Here is a 16,983-nt window from a genome sequence, read left to right on the forward strand (position 1 = left end):
GTTCTTATAGAAACAATAGCAAAAGTTGTAGTTTCTTGATAAAATTTGAAACTCCAAGGCCACATTCCACACATAGAACAGATTTTCCCACATCTTATAAAACAGCTTCTTAAAATTTAGAGCACAAGTCATTGTCCTAATCATTTTCTATTCTAAGAAGAATTTTGATCAAGTCTGATTTCCACATTTTTTGACCATAACGGAATTGAAGGTCAGACATGACTTATATAAGCCTTGTCTCTGCTATAAGGTTATGCTTGGTTCTCATGAGAAAAATTATATCCGTGTGTGTGTGTGTGTGTGTGTGTGTATACATACATATATACACATATAAAATATATGTTACATATTTGTTTCTTTTTATATACATATATATATCACACATGTAATTATATATAATTATACATGCATATGTAATTTTTTCTTGCAGATGTAATGTGTGGAGAAAAGAACTTGAATTTTAGTGATACACCAGCCAGTGTGGGTACAAATATCAGTACCATTATTTACTTGTTGCAGGACCCAATAAAATTACTTAATTTTTCTGAGTTTGTTTTCTCTATTATAAAATTGGAATGATAGAATTCTTCTTAGGTTATTGTGAGGATTTAGATCTAAATAACCAATTTGGGTTGAGGGCTTACTTTGTAATTGGCATATCTCAGCACTTTACCTAGAAAAATATAAGTCATTTAATCTTCACAACAACTCTATGAAGTAGAGTGAGGAAACTCAGACCCAAGTCATCCAGTTTGCAAGTTAGATAACAAAATATGACTGAGGTTGTAGGTTACATGACTCTAGAACCCGCAAGAGTAGACAATGACAATTCTCTAGTACTCAGAAGACCATGAGGTCTGTATTAAGTTCTGCTGAATGTCATTATGCTTACCTCGTTTCTTTCCAGAAAGGAAATTATGCAATGAGACAATATATGCTCTCTGATTTCTGGAGTCCCTCCTGATCCAGGATGTAGCTGTAGATGCCATTTACCATTTGCTTTGCAATTTTAGCAGCTTGAGGTAGAAGGAATTAAAAGCAGATTTAGTGATCTATTAAAAGCTGGAATAATTAAAACAAGCCTGAAATATCTGCATACAGAAAACTTGTGCTTTATCGTAGTTATCGGGGAAAAGAAAGTCTGCAAATGTATTTGGCTTATGTGAATTAAGATGTTGAGTCTTGACTGTTTTAAGATGGGGCTTGGTCAGTGAGAAAACTTCTTTAGAAATATTTTATAGGGTGTACAACCAGAGATTTGAAAAATTGTGCTCTATATGTATAATATGAAATGAATTGCATTCTATCATTATATATAACACATTAGGATAAATAAATAATTTAATTTAAAAAAAAAAGAAACATTTTATAGGGCTGGGGATGTAGTTCAGTGCCCCAGCGCTTACCTAGCATATTGGAAGCCCTGACTTCAATCACCAGCATGGGAATGAAAATTTTTTTTTCATAAAAAAAAACATTTTATAATAAGATTCATCATCATGTAAACTGCTACCCACAGAACTAAGCAGAGAGTAAATATCTCCCTACAGTGCTAGGCAGAGAGTAAACATCTAGCAATTTGCCATTTTGTATTATTACATTCTGTCTTATGGTATATAAACTTTGAGAATATATGGTTGGAATGAGAACTATCCCATTTCCCAGGAATCTCTTGATGGCAAGGAGGTTGAAGGTAAAATACACTTAGTTTAGTGTCTCACCCAAAATCAAACACAAAGGACAACTCAGGGTTCCTGAAGTGAGACTGCAAGTTACCAAGGTGTTTGGACCACACTCATACTGTACCCAAGCAAGGGGCTCCCTACAAACCCTGCCAATGAGAATCATGACTTCATGGCTCCCACTGTTCCATGAATCGGTTACTTTGATAGCACTAACTCACTTGGTCCTGGTAATTAGTTATGATGGCGATGTGGCTTCAACACAGACATTTGCCTAAGTAAAATGAATCATGTACAAATCAAGACTATCATAACCCAAACTATTCTGGCTCTGTAGATTAGCAAAACAAACATTTCACAGCCCCACAGGGAACTAGTTCTGCCACATTTAATTTCTTTAGATCTGAAAGACTGGAAAGAAATATCTAAGCAAGAATTCACTGATCAGGGTAGTAGAGTTATGTTTACATTAATTTTAGTATTCATTCTCTTTCAAAATGTCCAAACACATCCATTGATAATGATTACTCCTTTGTAATTATTCAGGGTAACTAAGAATTTTATCACATAGCCTTTACAAAAGCATCAGGTTTTGTATAGAGAAAGAAAAACATTTCACTATACCACTACGACACCCTGTGTCCTGAAGTTGGTTGTCTTCCAGTTGTTTGTCCAAGTCTTGACAGTAAGGAAATCCTGTCCATGTATCACTCAATTACGAATGTTACTTGTATATTAATTTTACACATATACTACTGAACTCATTTTAATTTCAGAAGCTATCATCTCATCATCATTAAATTTTGTGAGAGGTTTTAAAGAGCAGGATTAAACACCTTATGAGTAAACCTTACTGAAAGAATTTGCAAAGTTACGCCTTCATATTTCAGATGATTAATATTTATATCTTGTTGATCATAATGGTTTCATTCTATCAACAAGTAATATTCTAAGGCACAATGGGTCCTCAGGGTAAGGTTCCTCATTAATGAAATTGAGTATAAATCCATATTTCAAAAATCTTGATAATCTTTCTTGTTTGGCATTCTTCTTAAAGTTTCTCGGTTTCAGATCATTATCAGCTTAACCACATAATGTAGTCAGCGAAGATCTATGGGAGCAGAAATGTCAATTTGACCTTTATCTTCTTGTTTTCTTGTACTTGAGCTACTTCACCTTCAAACAGGTGGGGTTTTTGTTGTTTTTTTTGTTTTGTTTTGTTTCTGTCTTGTTACAGTGTTGGGTTTTGGTCTTTTTTTATAGAAGTTTATGCCACTTGTCCAATTTGTAGAGTTTTGTTTGAGTTAGGGCTCGATAATTCAATTCACAAGCCAACTTAACTAGATCTCACAAAATAGTGTTATATCCAAATACACTAGAAGACCAAGCAGGCAGATATCAGCCCGTGTGTGGTAGGCCCCCGCTTCCCTAGGGTTCTTTGCAGGCAGCAGGCCATACGTGAATGGCTGCCATGTAGCCCAAGGCACAGTGTTGTGGTTCATATTTTATATATCAATTAAAATGGGTTAAAAAACACATAGATAGCTGACAAAATATTAAGTGTGTCTATGAGGATGTTTCTGGAAGAAACTGGCATTTGGATCTGTAGACTGAGTCAAAAAGGCCCATCTATACCAATGTGGGTGGACATCATCCAATGGACCTGAATAGAATGTAAAGGAGGAGGAAGTGTTAATTCTCTCTCTGCTTGAGCTGGGACAATATCTTCTCTTGCCCTGGGACATCAAATCTCTTGGGTCTCTAGCCTTTGGCTTCTAGATCTATACCTCTGACCCTAACCTTCATGCCCTTGGCTTTGAATTGGAAGTCCGCATTTCTATAATAATCTCCTCTTTTATCTCTCTCTCTGTTTGCTACTGGATCTGCTTCTCTGGAGAATCCTAACATATAGCTGGCAATATTGTCAACCTGTATATTAAATATTTGTAAAGTTTACTTTCCATCTTGTTTTTAGGTTAAAAAATATATAGAAGTTCCCCAGTGAATCATCTTGTGTGTATCCAAAAGAACGTATATTCCATTTTGAACACAAACACCTTAAGGCAAAATTAGAGAATGCTAAAACTAGAGATCCTGCTGAACCTGTTACTGTTGACAGAGGCATATCAAGCAAGGGTGCTTGAGTTTTTCACAGAATTGATTTTTTCTGTCTCTTCTACATATTCTCCCTGGAGTTAGCTAATGCAATGTTGTTTTTCAGACATTGTTCTCCTACATCATTTGACTTGTTTCCTGCACAAGATTACAGACCTGGCTTATTCCTTCTGAGAGTCTGTGGCATGTCCATGATAGATGGACCTATTCTAGCCTATAATAGCAATACGTCTCAGTTTGTTAAATACTATCAGTGAAATAGACCTGGGATCCCCAAGGATGCTAGGTTGAGTAGCCACAGAGACAGTGCAATTGTAGGTCAGATCTGGGCTTATATAACAAAGACTCGTTAGTTCATGTTATCTTCAGAAATGATAGGATTAAGATTAGGTATATTTTGCAATTAGAACGGAAACATTAAAAATCACTCTGTCATGTTTGTGAAAAATAGTTTTATTTATTATAAAAGCTTTTAGTGTGTGGCTTTAGAAACAGTAGATATTTCCTTTGAAGAAGGGATATGAAAGAACTTGTCAGTTTGAAGACTGCATAAAATTATGCTAGTATTGATGAGGCTTCTCTCTGACCTTTAGCACCAGGGAGATAGTCATGGCTGAAGAAAATACCAAAATGATGATTTATGAATACAAGACACAATCCATGGTAAACTGCTTCTTTCATCTTTTCTTAGGATGGGTGTGTATTAATAAGAATTGAGAATAAGGAAGAATTTGATAATCCTTTGATATGTGAATAATGGCAACTCTAAGACCTTAATTCATAAATGCAACTGCATGTTTAAATGTTACTTTCAGAATATCAACCAGCCTTGTTGTCTACTTGTGACAAGTAGTGCCCACTACCTGGTGGGCTCGAGAGCAGAGCCTCCTGAGCTACTTTTTCTTATTTCATGCACTTTCCCACATACGTGCAAAACAGCATCTTGCAGCTCTCAGGAATTAAACTCTGTTAAATTCAGCTGCCCCAGCAAAAAACTCTCTCTTTATGTATATTTTTATGGTTGAAGGGACAGCAAAATAATAAATATGTCAGTCTTTTAACTATTAATCCTATGATAGATTATCTCCTTGGTTAGGACTTGGTTTCTATTCTCTAGCCAAATGCAAGGTGGTACTAGTATTGGAGATTTTTTTTCTATGTTTGTATGTTTTCAGAGACACAAAGAAGTTAAAGGAGTAATAAAGAGGATGACTGTATACTCCCTCCACACACAGTTTTTTTTTTTAACGTATTATTTCATTGGTGGTTGGTAAAAGATTTTTATTCTATTATTTCTTCAACATATATTAGCTGTCATTCTTCTGAAAAGATGAGTTCTCTTTCGCTTCGAAACTGGTGATGACTATAATTGCACTCAATAGGAGAGAGTAAGTTCTCAATATTTTCACTAAAAAAAAAAAAATCTCAAAGTAAGATGTTGGTATAATAGCTCCCAATGGTGGTAACTTATTGACTTTCCTTTTCCTTTTCTTTTCTTCATTGTATCATGTGAACCCATGGATTCTTATTTATTCATTATATTTTACTCAATTACACTTTTGAACTTCAAATAGGCCCAAATTTGGCCAGTTGAAGGTCCCTCAAACTGATTATGTTCTTCTTCTCATTATTATTATTTGTTCTCTTTTTTATTTTGAAATAATTTCAAACCTTCAGCGAGCTGCAAGAATAATATATTTCCTCACCCAGTCATTCATGTTATGCAACATTTGATTTATCCTTCTCTTTCTTCCTTCGCTGTCCTGGTTTTGGTTTGTTTTTTATTTTAGGTTTCTTGATGAGCCAACCCAGTACACTGCACATCGGATGCCCATTAACCCTGAACACTTTAGAACGCATTTTTCAAAAGCAAGGCACTATCTCATCTAACCATGGGACAGCCACCAACTCTTAAAATCAGCAATGACACAATGCTGCCGTCATCCTCTGAGCGCTCCCTTGGCTACCTCTCTCAGAAAGAAAGGTGGTGACCTGTTCTTGGTGAGAGAGAGACAGCCCCAAATGTGACAGTATGCGGATTCTAAAAGGAATATCTGTTACCTATTCAGTGTTGCAGTTCAAGCAACTTTCTCTAGAACTGGGATGTTATTTCATCGAATATCCTTGGGCTGAGGACTTGCTGAGAAAGATAATTGAGAAGAAATTAGCCATAAAAATCCAGTACATTATTTTTGGTTTTCTCCAGCAAAAATGCATTCTTTTTCCATATAAACAACCAAACATACACAAATAATTATTGAGATTTCCTTAATAACAGAGTTTTTAAAAAAAGAAGAAGAAGAAGAGAAAGAAGGAGAAGAAAAGAAAGGCCACTAAGCATATTCTGGGTCTTGCTGACTTTCAAATTGTCCTTGACTGTATTTGTTGATCTTTAGAGTGGAAAATGTAATGATAACTTATGTTTAGGTTTTCAGATATTGTAGATGGGGCTCCACGCATTGGTCTGTGCAGGGTATTGCTGACTTTACAACACCCTACAAGTTTCCGTATTACAAGTTTTCAGAATAGCCTTTACCTCTCAGAGGTTTGCAAAAATATGAATATTGGGACTTGCTTTATTTCCCCTGCCCCTTAATGGCAATTTTATTATTTTGTTTTTAACCTCCCACTTGTGAAAGTTGTGGAAGTTTTTTTTTTAATTTATTTTTGAAAAAAAAAGTATTTTTAAAAGACAAGATCCAATTTGAACTAAGAGAGGGTTTAATTATTCATTAACATATTCTTGTGAACTTCTTAACTTATAAATGATAGACATTGTTAAAATGTATGTGAAACATGATGGTGATTGCTATCCAGTTAAGATCTGCATTCATAGATAAATTAGTTCCATGTCATCAATTCTAGAGCTATAGTCCACTTAAAACCTCTCACATGATTTATATAGTTGGTGTGAAATAGACATTTACATCACTCTTTTAAGATTTAGGAATTTGTTGGGTTTGTGGCCAAAAGACATTTTGCCTTCTATTTTTAGAAGCCACAACAGGAATATACCAGAATTTTAGACTATTTCCTCTTCCTTCAAACCTTTCTTTTCTTCATACCTATCCAAAGATCATAAGCACAATGATATCCATGTCTGCTCTTGAAAGCCAAGAAGCAACCACCTGGCTAGCTTCTTTTCGGGAGTGTCTTCATTAGCTTGTGAGTTTAACCTTCCATGAATAGTTAGGTCCCTAAACCCCCAGTCCCTACACTCCCAATGGGGATAAGAGAAGCTCAGCTGTCTCTAATGGCTTGCTGGCTGCCCATTTTCAATGTGAGTTTGCTTTAAACTTTCTCCTTCTCTCTCATCCATAGACCATTACACATCTTATGACCTTTTCCAATCTCATGCCTGTCAGTTAATTCTTTTCTCTATATAGAAAGTGTAAGATAAGCCAAATTATTTTCCTTTTACAAATACTTTAAATACATATTTGAAGCACACACAAAACCAGTAAACAATACCTTTACTATAAAATACAAATATTTCCTCAACATGTGTTTACATATACATTAGTCAGCAAAATAATTTATTTGCACTCCAGGAATGAGGAAACAAGTTTAGATCTCTGTTTAGGAAACCTTGAAAATGGTCCTCCACTGTAAATCCTATTATTTGTAAGACATACAGGCCCATTAAGAAAATAGTCTAGATAAACTCTAACCAATCAGCTCAAGGCATTGTGAAGTTAAATGAGAATTCACATCTCATGAAGTGTATTTGTTTTCACAGGAGACCCTTGAGTCAGATGCTGTTTACAATCCTTGTCACCCCACAAGAGGGTGATATACAAGCTGTATATGACCCATGCAACCACAGAGAGGTACTGGTAACTCCCAAGTGCATGATTATGCCCCAGTCATGCTGTCTTGCACGTACACTAGCTTACTCTTCTCCACTTCCGGGATGAACCAAAGATTGTTTTTCCTTATTTATGACTGCCTATATCCAAAAAGAATTTGAGGCAGCTTGCAAAATTGATTAATAGCCATTGGAAAAACAGAATCCAGGGCCAAAGTCAGGTTTTATCTGGAAGAAAATTTCACCACACTAAGCATAACAGTTGATTGATGCCAGGAATAAGCTAAAAATTACACAGGAAGACTCATTAGTGCCTCTTATGTACTTTTTGAACTGCAAATACAAATGCACTTTAAAAGTTACAGAATATAGCAGGTTACATCAACCTAGACAACTTACGATTGTGAAAATGTTGTTGACAACTTCAAAGATAAAGGATATCCGTGTAACAAAATATACAGAGCTTGTCTTTGAGTAGGAGCCACTCCTTGTCCAAATAGAAATGCAGTCTAGCTACAAACAAACTTTTCCTGCAAAGGAAAATGTGATATTAGCTGATTAGTTTCTTCTGTCAACCCTAAAGACTTTCCATGCCAGGAAAAAAATTTCTTGAACATGTACATAAACCAGCACAGATACCCCCAAATAAGACTTAGAACTTGTAATCTTTTATTATGGAAACCATGAGCTGTTTTGTATTTTCAAAACAGTATATTTGAAAATATATCCAAAATCTAAACTTCCTAGTCCAATGTCCACCATTTCTTACTAGGACAGTTGCAGTAGTCTTCCAGTGGTCTCCTTTTTTCCCCTCTGATGACACTACTGGAAGCAAAGCACTCATTGTTGAGTGGATAACTGTGACAGTTATGCTTTCCCACAAACTAAGATGTGACATTTACTTGCCTTCAACTGACTGAAATTCCAACTCATTGTGACAATAGTAGTAAACTCATATGGAACAAAAGTTCAGTGTGGAAGACATTTATACAAGTGCATCATTACTTTTTTCCTCATTATTTTCTCCCTAAGGAGTCTTTTTATATTAGTTGCCCCCGTGAAAGTTTAGTACCATAGCTACACTGTCTGTATTTTCATGCACTTTATGTGTGTGTGTGTGTTTTATTTAATTTTTAACTTATTGTTTTGACTGATATATTAAAGCATAAAAATATAAGTAAGTAATGAGGTTCCATGTGACGTTTTGAAATGTGTACACATTTTGTAATGTTTGTAATTTCCTTCCTTTGGATATGAACTCAGTAGTCGGATTACTAAATCCTAAGAGAGTTCTATTTTAAGTTTTTTAAGGAAGCTCTGTGCCGTCTCCCATGATAGTTGTACTAATTTACATTGCCACCAACAGTGTGCAAAGCTCCCCTTTTCCCCCCGCGTCCTTGACAGCATTTATCTTTTGTCTTTGTGATATTCTGACTGGAGTCAGGGGACATCTCATGGTGGTTTTCTTTTGTATTTCCCTGCTGCTTCGTGATGCTGAACATTTTTTCATATACCAGTGGGCCATTTGCATGTCTTCTTTTAGGTTAAACATATCTGTCTCAGCCAACTGTTTCATTTCTTTATGGTGAAAACATTCAGAATCTTTTCTTTTAATTTTTCAAAATCTACAGTCCTTAATTGTTTCCTAGAGTCACTCCTATTTTATAACAGCACACCAGAACTTCTTGTTCCTATATAACTATAATTTATTGAGCACTGATTAGCCTTTCCCACCCCCCTCCCTCTTTCTGTCTACAGCCTCTGGTAGCCATTCTACCTTCACCTTCTAGAAGATTCACCTTCTTAGCTTCCACATATGAGTGAGATCACACAGCATTTGTCTTTCTGTGCTCGGTATATTTAGCACAATGGTCTCCTGTTGTATCCATGTTGTCATGTGTCACAAACAACAGGATCTCCTTCTTGCTATGGCTAACTATTCCATTGTGTATACATACCACATTATCTTATCTATTTCTCTGCTATTGTGAATAGTGCTGCGATAAACATTTAACTGCAGATGATTTCATTTCCTTCCTTTGGATATGAACTCAGTAGTCGGATTACTAAATCCTAAGAGAGTTCTATTTTAAGTTTTTTAAGGAAGCTCTGTGCCGTCTCCCATGATAGTTGTACTAATTTACATTGCCACCAACAGTGTGCAAAGCTCCCCTTTTCCCCCGCGTCCTTGACAGCATTTATCTTTTGTCTTTGTGATATTCTGACTGGAGTCAGGGGACATCTCATGGTGGTTTTCTTTTGTATTTCCCTGCTGCTTCGTGATGCTGAACATTTTTTCATATACCAGTGGGCCATTTGCATGTCTTCTTTTGAGAAATGTCTGCTTAGTTCTACTGCCTGATTTTTAAAATCTGGTCATTTGGTTTTGTTTGTTTATCTTGTTATTGATGTTTTGGAGTTGCTTATCTGTGTCTTATACATTAAAAGAGAAAGACGTTTCCCCAGTTCCATAAGAACTGATTTTTGCCCCCATTGAGGATGTGTGATCTACAACTGCATTGAGTCAAATTGGGAAAATAAATTTATTCCTTAACAGTACCGGTTAGTCTGATGGAGACAGTCTTCCTGAATATGGGGTGCACAGGAGAAAATTAAGGCCCTAATTAATGTTTAAAAGTGAAAACCACTTGAGTAGATGTTAGTAACTCTCACTGTCACCTTGTTAGGCTATCTTCTTTGTACCAGTTGTATTCCTTTCTCCACGCAACTGGAAAAACTATGGAAAATGCAGGAAATACACTGCACCGAGAATCCCTGACTTTAGTCTTCAGTCTGCCTAGCTTGCTGGATATATTGGTTTTGATTATATGCCTGCTCTGTGTGCCTACTTTATCGTGCATAAGACAGGCAATGCTTTATGATTGTTTCTTCTGTGTCCTACATGAAGGGGTTCAGATCACAATCATGCAAAGAGTAAACAACCAAAAGGAACAATAAAACAACACAAAGTGAAAAATATGAGAAGATACAAGGCTAAGACAGACAGTATAAAATTAAAGGTCAGACTCCTAGTCTCATTTAATGATTTTTGAAGAGTATTCTACGGACCCTTCAGAGAGGGTCATGCTGCAGAGAGAGAGAGAGAAGGGGCAGGCTTTAGGGACATGGGGAGGCCAGCAAGTGAAACTCAAGGTCCCCTATCACTCTATAATCTCAACCAGAACACTTCACTTTCATATGTACCTTACCTGGGCATTTGGCATGTTTTGCTTTAAGAATAATGTAATGATCTAATCTATTCTGGGACATTCTTTGGATATTTGAAGTTGCTGAATTTGGAAGAATTGTTTCCAAAGGTATAATTTTTAATACTGGCATAGTTAATATAAAAATATGCAATCACAAGATACTTAAATGTCAGAATCAACCACTGTTTTGAAAAACTAATCATCATACTGGCACTGTCAAGGATTCTCACTACATTCATCAGAACCACTTAGAGGGTTTGTTGAGATCAGATGTTCTGGGTAGGGCTCATTGCTCTATTAGACAGTGGGACTTGACACAAATAAATAAAAGTAGTTTAAAATCAATACAAAAGAAGCCAGAAAAGCTTTTTCTTTTAAACGCTCAAGTTTTATCTGTTCCACCTGGGGATCTTTCCTGCTCATGCCTTAATTTTAGTCATGGTATTAAAATTGAAGTCCTTCTATTATATAAGCATCAATAACTACAAGTCTCTTTTGAGTCTGTGGATCTTAGATTGTGGATATATCTTGTTAAGACTCAAAAGAGCATGGAAGCTCAATAAAGCTGCAAAGAAATGTTCTGTCTCAGACACTTTCCTCTGCAAGAACATAAAAAAATAGCTGGGCACGGTCGGGAATGCCTATAATCTCAGTGGCTCAGAAGGCTGGGGCAGGAGGATTGAAAGTTCAGAGCCAGCCTCAGCAATTTAGCAAGGCCCTAAGCAACATAGCAATTGAAAATTGAAAAGGGCTGGGATGTGGCTCAGAGGTTAAGTGCCTCTGAGTCCAATCTCTGTTATATATATAAAAAAAAAGTGTATAAAAAGCAAAACTGCACCAATCTATAAAATAATGCCTTCTACTTCCATCACTCTTTGTTCCTTAATTTGCTATGTGATGTTATTAAATGATAATGTTTGTTCTTATATTCATTTATTATCTATTTATCCCTCTCTCTCTCCAGAGTATAAGACCCAAGAGGGAGAAGACTTGGTTTTGCTCATTACTATTTTGCTCATTGCTTGTTTTACTCATTACCTCCAGAGTCAAAGAGCGCCTGGCACCTAGTAGTATACCCTATAAATATTTATTAAATACATGTAGGACTGTGGCATTGATTTTCGTGGTTTGTTCTTCCTAGAAAATATTGATTAAAGCCTTATTTTTACAAAAATAGAATTTCTGATTTGTTTTTCTAAATATAAGTTCATGTTAGAAATAAAAAATTTTAGAATAGCAGGAAGAACAGATCACTAGTGAACCCACTGTAATTCTTGTTCATGATTTCCAGTCTGTTCTCTCTCTACTGTACTCTGCGTGTGTATGTATTTGTGTGTGTATATTTAAACAATTGACATTACAATCCACTTTTTGAGCTCCTCTTTTGAAATCTGAATATATTTGGAACATTCCTTTTGTTGTTTGGTGTATTTCTGTAGTACTGTTTTATTGATTGCATCTTATTATCTTATTACATGATAAGGATGGAAACGTTTATTAAATTATAATCCCCCCTTTTGCAAATTTAGATTGTTCACAATTTTTATAATAAAAACAATGTTATGGGCTGGGGATGTGGCTCAGTGGTAACATGCTCACCTGGCATGCGCGGGGCGCTGGGTTCCATCCTCAGCACCACATAAAAATAAAATAAAGATGTTGTGTCCACCAAAAACTGAAAAATAAATATTTTTAAAAAACCACAATGCTACGAGGAAACACAGGCAAATTTCACATATCCACAGTAGCAAACGTGAATTTTTTTTTTTTTTTTTTTTTTGGTACTGGGGGCACTCAACTACTGAGCCACATCCCCAACCTTATTTTGTATTTTATTGAGAGAGAGGGTCTCACTGTATTCCATGATTTTATTGAGCTCCTCTTTTTTTCTGAGACTGGCTTTGAACTCACAATCCTCTGTCTCAGCCCCCCAAGCCTAGGCTGGGGTTGTGGCTCAGTGGTAGAGCACTTACCTGGCATGCAAGAGACACTGGGTTTGATTCTCAGCACCACATATAAATAAGTAAATAAAATACAGGTCCATCAAAAACTAATTATTTTTTTTAAATTTAAGAGCCAATCTGAGCTTTCATTAAAGATGATGGTAAAGCATTTCATCAAGAGGAGGAGAGAGCTATAGTGCATTATTGTGAGCACAGCTGGATATCTTAAATGAACTTAACATTGATTGAAATGGATGTAGATACTTATTTAGTTCCTCAGATTTTTTTTGTCTAAAAACCTCTTGTGTAAAACCCTATATGTTTTATGAAATTGATTAAGATGTTTCTGCTGTCTCATTAATAAATTTCTGATTCTATCTTTATGAGTTCTGATGGAATTAGGGATGTGCCTTCTCAAACATGCTAAATTGGCACGTTGATTATTTCAAGCAGAAATCAATTGAGGACTGTAACTTCAGAGAGGGCCATTAGACTTGTCTTTTTCCTACTTGCAGCAAGCCATTATAATTGTTGTAAAAGGGATGTTTTTTACATACCACAGCCAGGAAATAGCCTGGATCACCAGAAACTGATAAGTGGGCCTGCAATAAAACTGGGTAACAAACTCTAAAGTAACCCTTATCTTCCACTAGCTTCTATGCAAATTCTAAGTATCTCTTTATAACAACCCTAGAATGTACTACTCTAGTGCAGAGATCCATTTGTCCTGTCATTTCTTCACAAATTTATCATTCTTTGTCCAAAAGTATAAAAACGCCATGCTTTGGTCATTTGTTTGTACTTTACTCTCTTGTGAGAATCCCCATGTACATGCAAAATTAATAAAACTCATTTATTAATCAGCTCTTATATACATTGGGTTCCTACATCCAAAGAGCCCACATGTGACCTAAGGAGAGTGGAAAGGCAGGGTAGGAGAGGGAGACCTCTCTTTCCTCTATAATTCCATCCTTCTGTGTTCTACGATTTTGTTTTGTGTCTCTTTTAAACTATTTTATTTGCATGTTTATTTCATTCATTTATTTTTATTTATTGTTTAAAATAAATTTATTTAAGCCTAAGAAGTTATGCACCTTTCCCAAGTTCGTTTAGCCAGCCACAGGCCTTCAAGTTTAATAAGTAGTATCAACATTGTTACTATTTTTAACATAAAAACATAATTGAAAATTTGGTTTCCTTTTTAACTGAAGAGATTTTAGGGTTTTAAGGGCAATTTATTTATTATTTTTGGGGTGTGTACCGGGGATTGAACTCAGGGGCACTTGACCACTGAGCCACATCTCTAGCCCTTTATTTTATTTTATATGTGACAGTGGAATGCATTACAATTCTTATTACACATATAGAGCAGAATTTTTCATATCTCTGGTTGTATACACAGTATATTCACACAAATTTGTGTCTTTATATCTGTACTTTGAATAATAATGATCATCACGTTCCACCATCATTTCTAACCCCATGCCCCCTCCCTTCTCCTCCAACCTCTCTGCCCTATCTAGAGTTCGTCTATTCCTCTCATGCACTCTCTCCATATCCCACTATGAATCAGCCTCCTTATATCAAAGAAAACATTCGACATTTGGATATTTGGAATTTGCTAACTTCACTTAGCATTATCTTCTCTAACTCCATCCATTTACCTGAAAATGCCATGATTTTATTCCCTTTTATTGCTGAGTAATATTCCATTGTGTTTATATGCTACATTTTTTTTTTATCCATTCATCTATTAAAGAGCATCTAGGTTGGTTCCACAGTTTAGCTATTGTGAATTATGCTGTCTAGCCCTGTTTTGTATTTTATTAGAGAGAGGATCTCACTGAGTTGCTTAGCACCTTGCTAAATTGTTAAAGCTGGCTTTAAATTCAAGATCCTTCTGCCTCCACCTCCTGAGCCTCTGTGATTACAGGTGTGCACCACCACACTCAGCCTTAAGGACAATTTAAATGACATATTTACACATATAATTTATAGACACATTACATGTATCCAATATGTACATACACACATTTAATCTTTTGATTTCTAGTTCTATTGATTGGGATTAGCCTCTGCGGGCTGTTATTTCCACTGTGCAAATAGTGGACATAGAATTTCTTATCATTTTAATATGGGATCAGGGGGACCTGGGGCACCCAGGCTGGGGATAAAACCACTGCTTGCCTGCAAGGTAGCTGGCCTGGCCAGGACCTGCCTTTTGAGGAACAGTGAGCAGAAGGAATACCTCTCAGGACCAGAGCAGCTGCTCCAGTAATAGAGAAGCCCTTTTGAGATTTAGGGATGCTCTGAGGGACTTGGAGCTTGCTATTGGTGGAGTTCTCTGGGCTGACAGCAAATTAAAGATAACTTGCAAAAGGTGAAAGCTCAGATTCACAGTTGTATAAGCCGTCACCTGGAATGCCTTCAGAGCCGTGAGGTATGGCCGTGTGAACAGGTAGATCTCATCTATCAACTTAAAGAAGAGACACTTCAGGGCTGGGGTTGTGGCTCAGCAGTAGTGCACTTGCCTGGCATGTATGAGGCACTGGGTTGGATTCTCAGCACCACATATAAATAAATAAAATAAAGGTTAATCAACAACTAAAAAAATATTAAAAAAAAAAAGAAGAAGAGACACTTCAGCAGCAGGTTCAGCAGCTTTAATGGTTATCAGTCCAGTTAATTTGCCTTATCCATCAACTGGACTGTACCCAAAATAAAGATCTAACTGGAGAGACTGGTCAGTTGGACCCTTTAGCCTGAAGATTCAACTGTTCTGCTCTTTGAAGCTGACACAACTGCATTGCACCAAACCATCACCACCTTTGGGTCCCTCAAGACCATTCAAATTCCTGAGCACCTTATAGCTCATGCTAGCTTATCAAACATTGGACTCTTCCTAGAGAAAAAGTTTCTGGAAAACCAAGTTAGCCAAAATTTAACAGCCATTCTACTGCCAGTTCTTTCTCCATTGAAGTTGAAAAGGTTGAACATCTAGAGCTCCTTGATCAAAATGCAATGGGGTTGCCTGATTGGCTGGTGACTCCCCAGGAACCCTGCAAGTTGGAGAAACCTGAGAATGGCAGCCATGAAACCAGTGAGAAGTTTAAGCTCATATTCCAGGTGTTCCAGGAGCCCTGCAGTGTGAATGATTGGCTTGCCAGACCTGACTCCTGTACCAACCGTTGGGGCAACAAACCCAAAGGTGGGAAGATTGAAAACCTGGGCAGTCTGAAGTGCCCGAATGACCACCTGGAAGCCAAGAAACCACCATCCACCGGCAACATAATCACTGAGGATTGGCTTGTCCAGAATCATTGGGATCCATATAAAGTAGAAGATGTATGCAAAGCCAATGAGCCCTGCACTAGCTTTGCAGGATGTGTGTGGGAGGAGAATTGTGAGAAGGAAGCTTTGTGTAGATGGCTTCTGAAGAAAGAAGGAAAGGATAAAGATGGGATGTCAATGGAACCCAAACCGGAGCCTGAATATGTAGTTCTGTCCTTCCCGGAAATGAGGTAACAGAACAAGCTAAGGCACCAAAGGCAATGGCTTCTTTTAGAAGTTCTGATTCCTTTCAAGTCATAAGGAACAGTTCCTCGTCAGGGTGGCTCATCAGGTCCTCATGCAAAGAAGGAAGTCCCAAGGAAGTGCTCAGTTCCCAGGACAGGGCTAGCAAACAAAAGCTTAAAAGCCCCATTACTACTTCCTGGTGTCCCTTCAACTCTGCTGACCGGGTCTTGCCAGGAAAGAAAGTGGGAAACCTCAGCCATCTATCCTCAGCAGAAGACTAGTGGCTACTTTGAAAGAAGGCCTAGAAGGTATTTCTTAACTCACTCCTTCAAGAGGAACAGAAACTCCCTCCGGACGGTTATAGCCTCCCAACAGTTTGTGATCTCTGCCTGTGTGCAGCTTCAAGTTGATAAAGAAAAGTGGTTATATCTAACTCCTCTCCAGATGTGAAGGCATGGACTACTATACCAGCAACTTCTCTGCAGATTATCACACATCTGTGAACTGGGTGATTGCAGCTTGCCAAATCATCATGTTCCTGGGTCCGACCAGTTAGCTCAGTTTCTTTCATAATTTTGAACTAGCAAAGAAAAATCATCAAAAATTATGAGTTTCTTTTTAAAAGAAAGAGGTTGTTTGTTGATGCTTAGGTCATTCATTTCCTTTTTTCAGAAGTATTCAAATGCACCATCTTGGTGGACAGGTTATCA

The 16,983-nt window shown here is 36.9% G+C and overlaps 1 pseudogene; it reads left to right on the top strand.

Annotated features, from left to right (window-relative positions):
* Positions 1 to 16,727, top strand: part of LOC101961360 (nuclear receptor coactivator 4 pseudogene) — a 28,403-nt pseudogene extending 11,676 nt beyond the window's left edge.
* The last annotated feature ends 256 nt before the right edge of the window (positions 16,728 to 16,983 follow it).

This window comes from Ictidomys tridecemlineatus, chromosome 14 (genome assembly GCF_052094955.1).
Source record: "Ictidomys tridecemlineatus isolate mIctTri1 chromosome 14, mIctTri1.hap1, whole genome shotgun sequence".
NCBI classification, from domain to species: Eukaryota; Metazoa; Chordata; class Mammalia; order Rodentia; family Sciuridae; genus Ictidomys; species Ictidomys tridecemlineatus.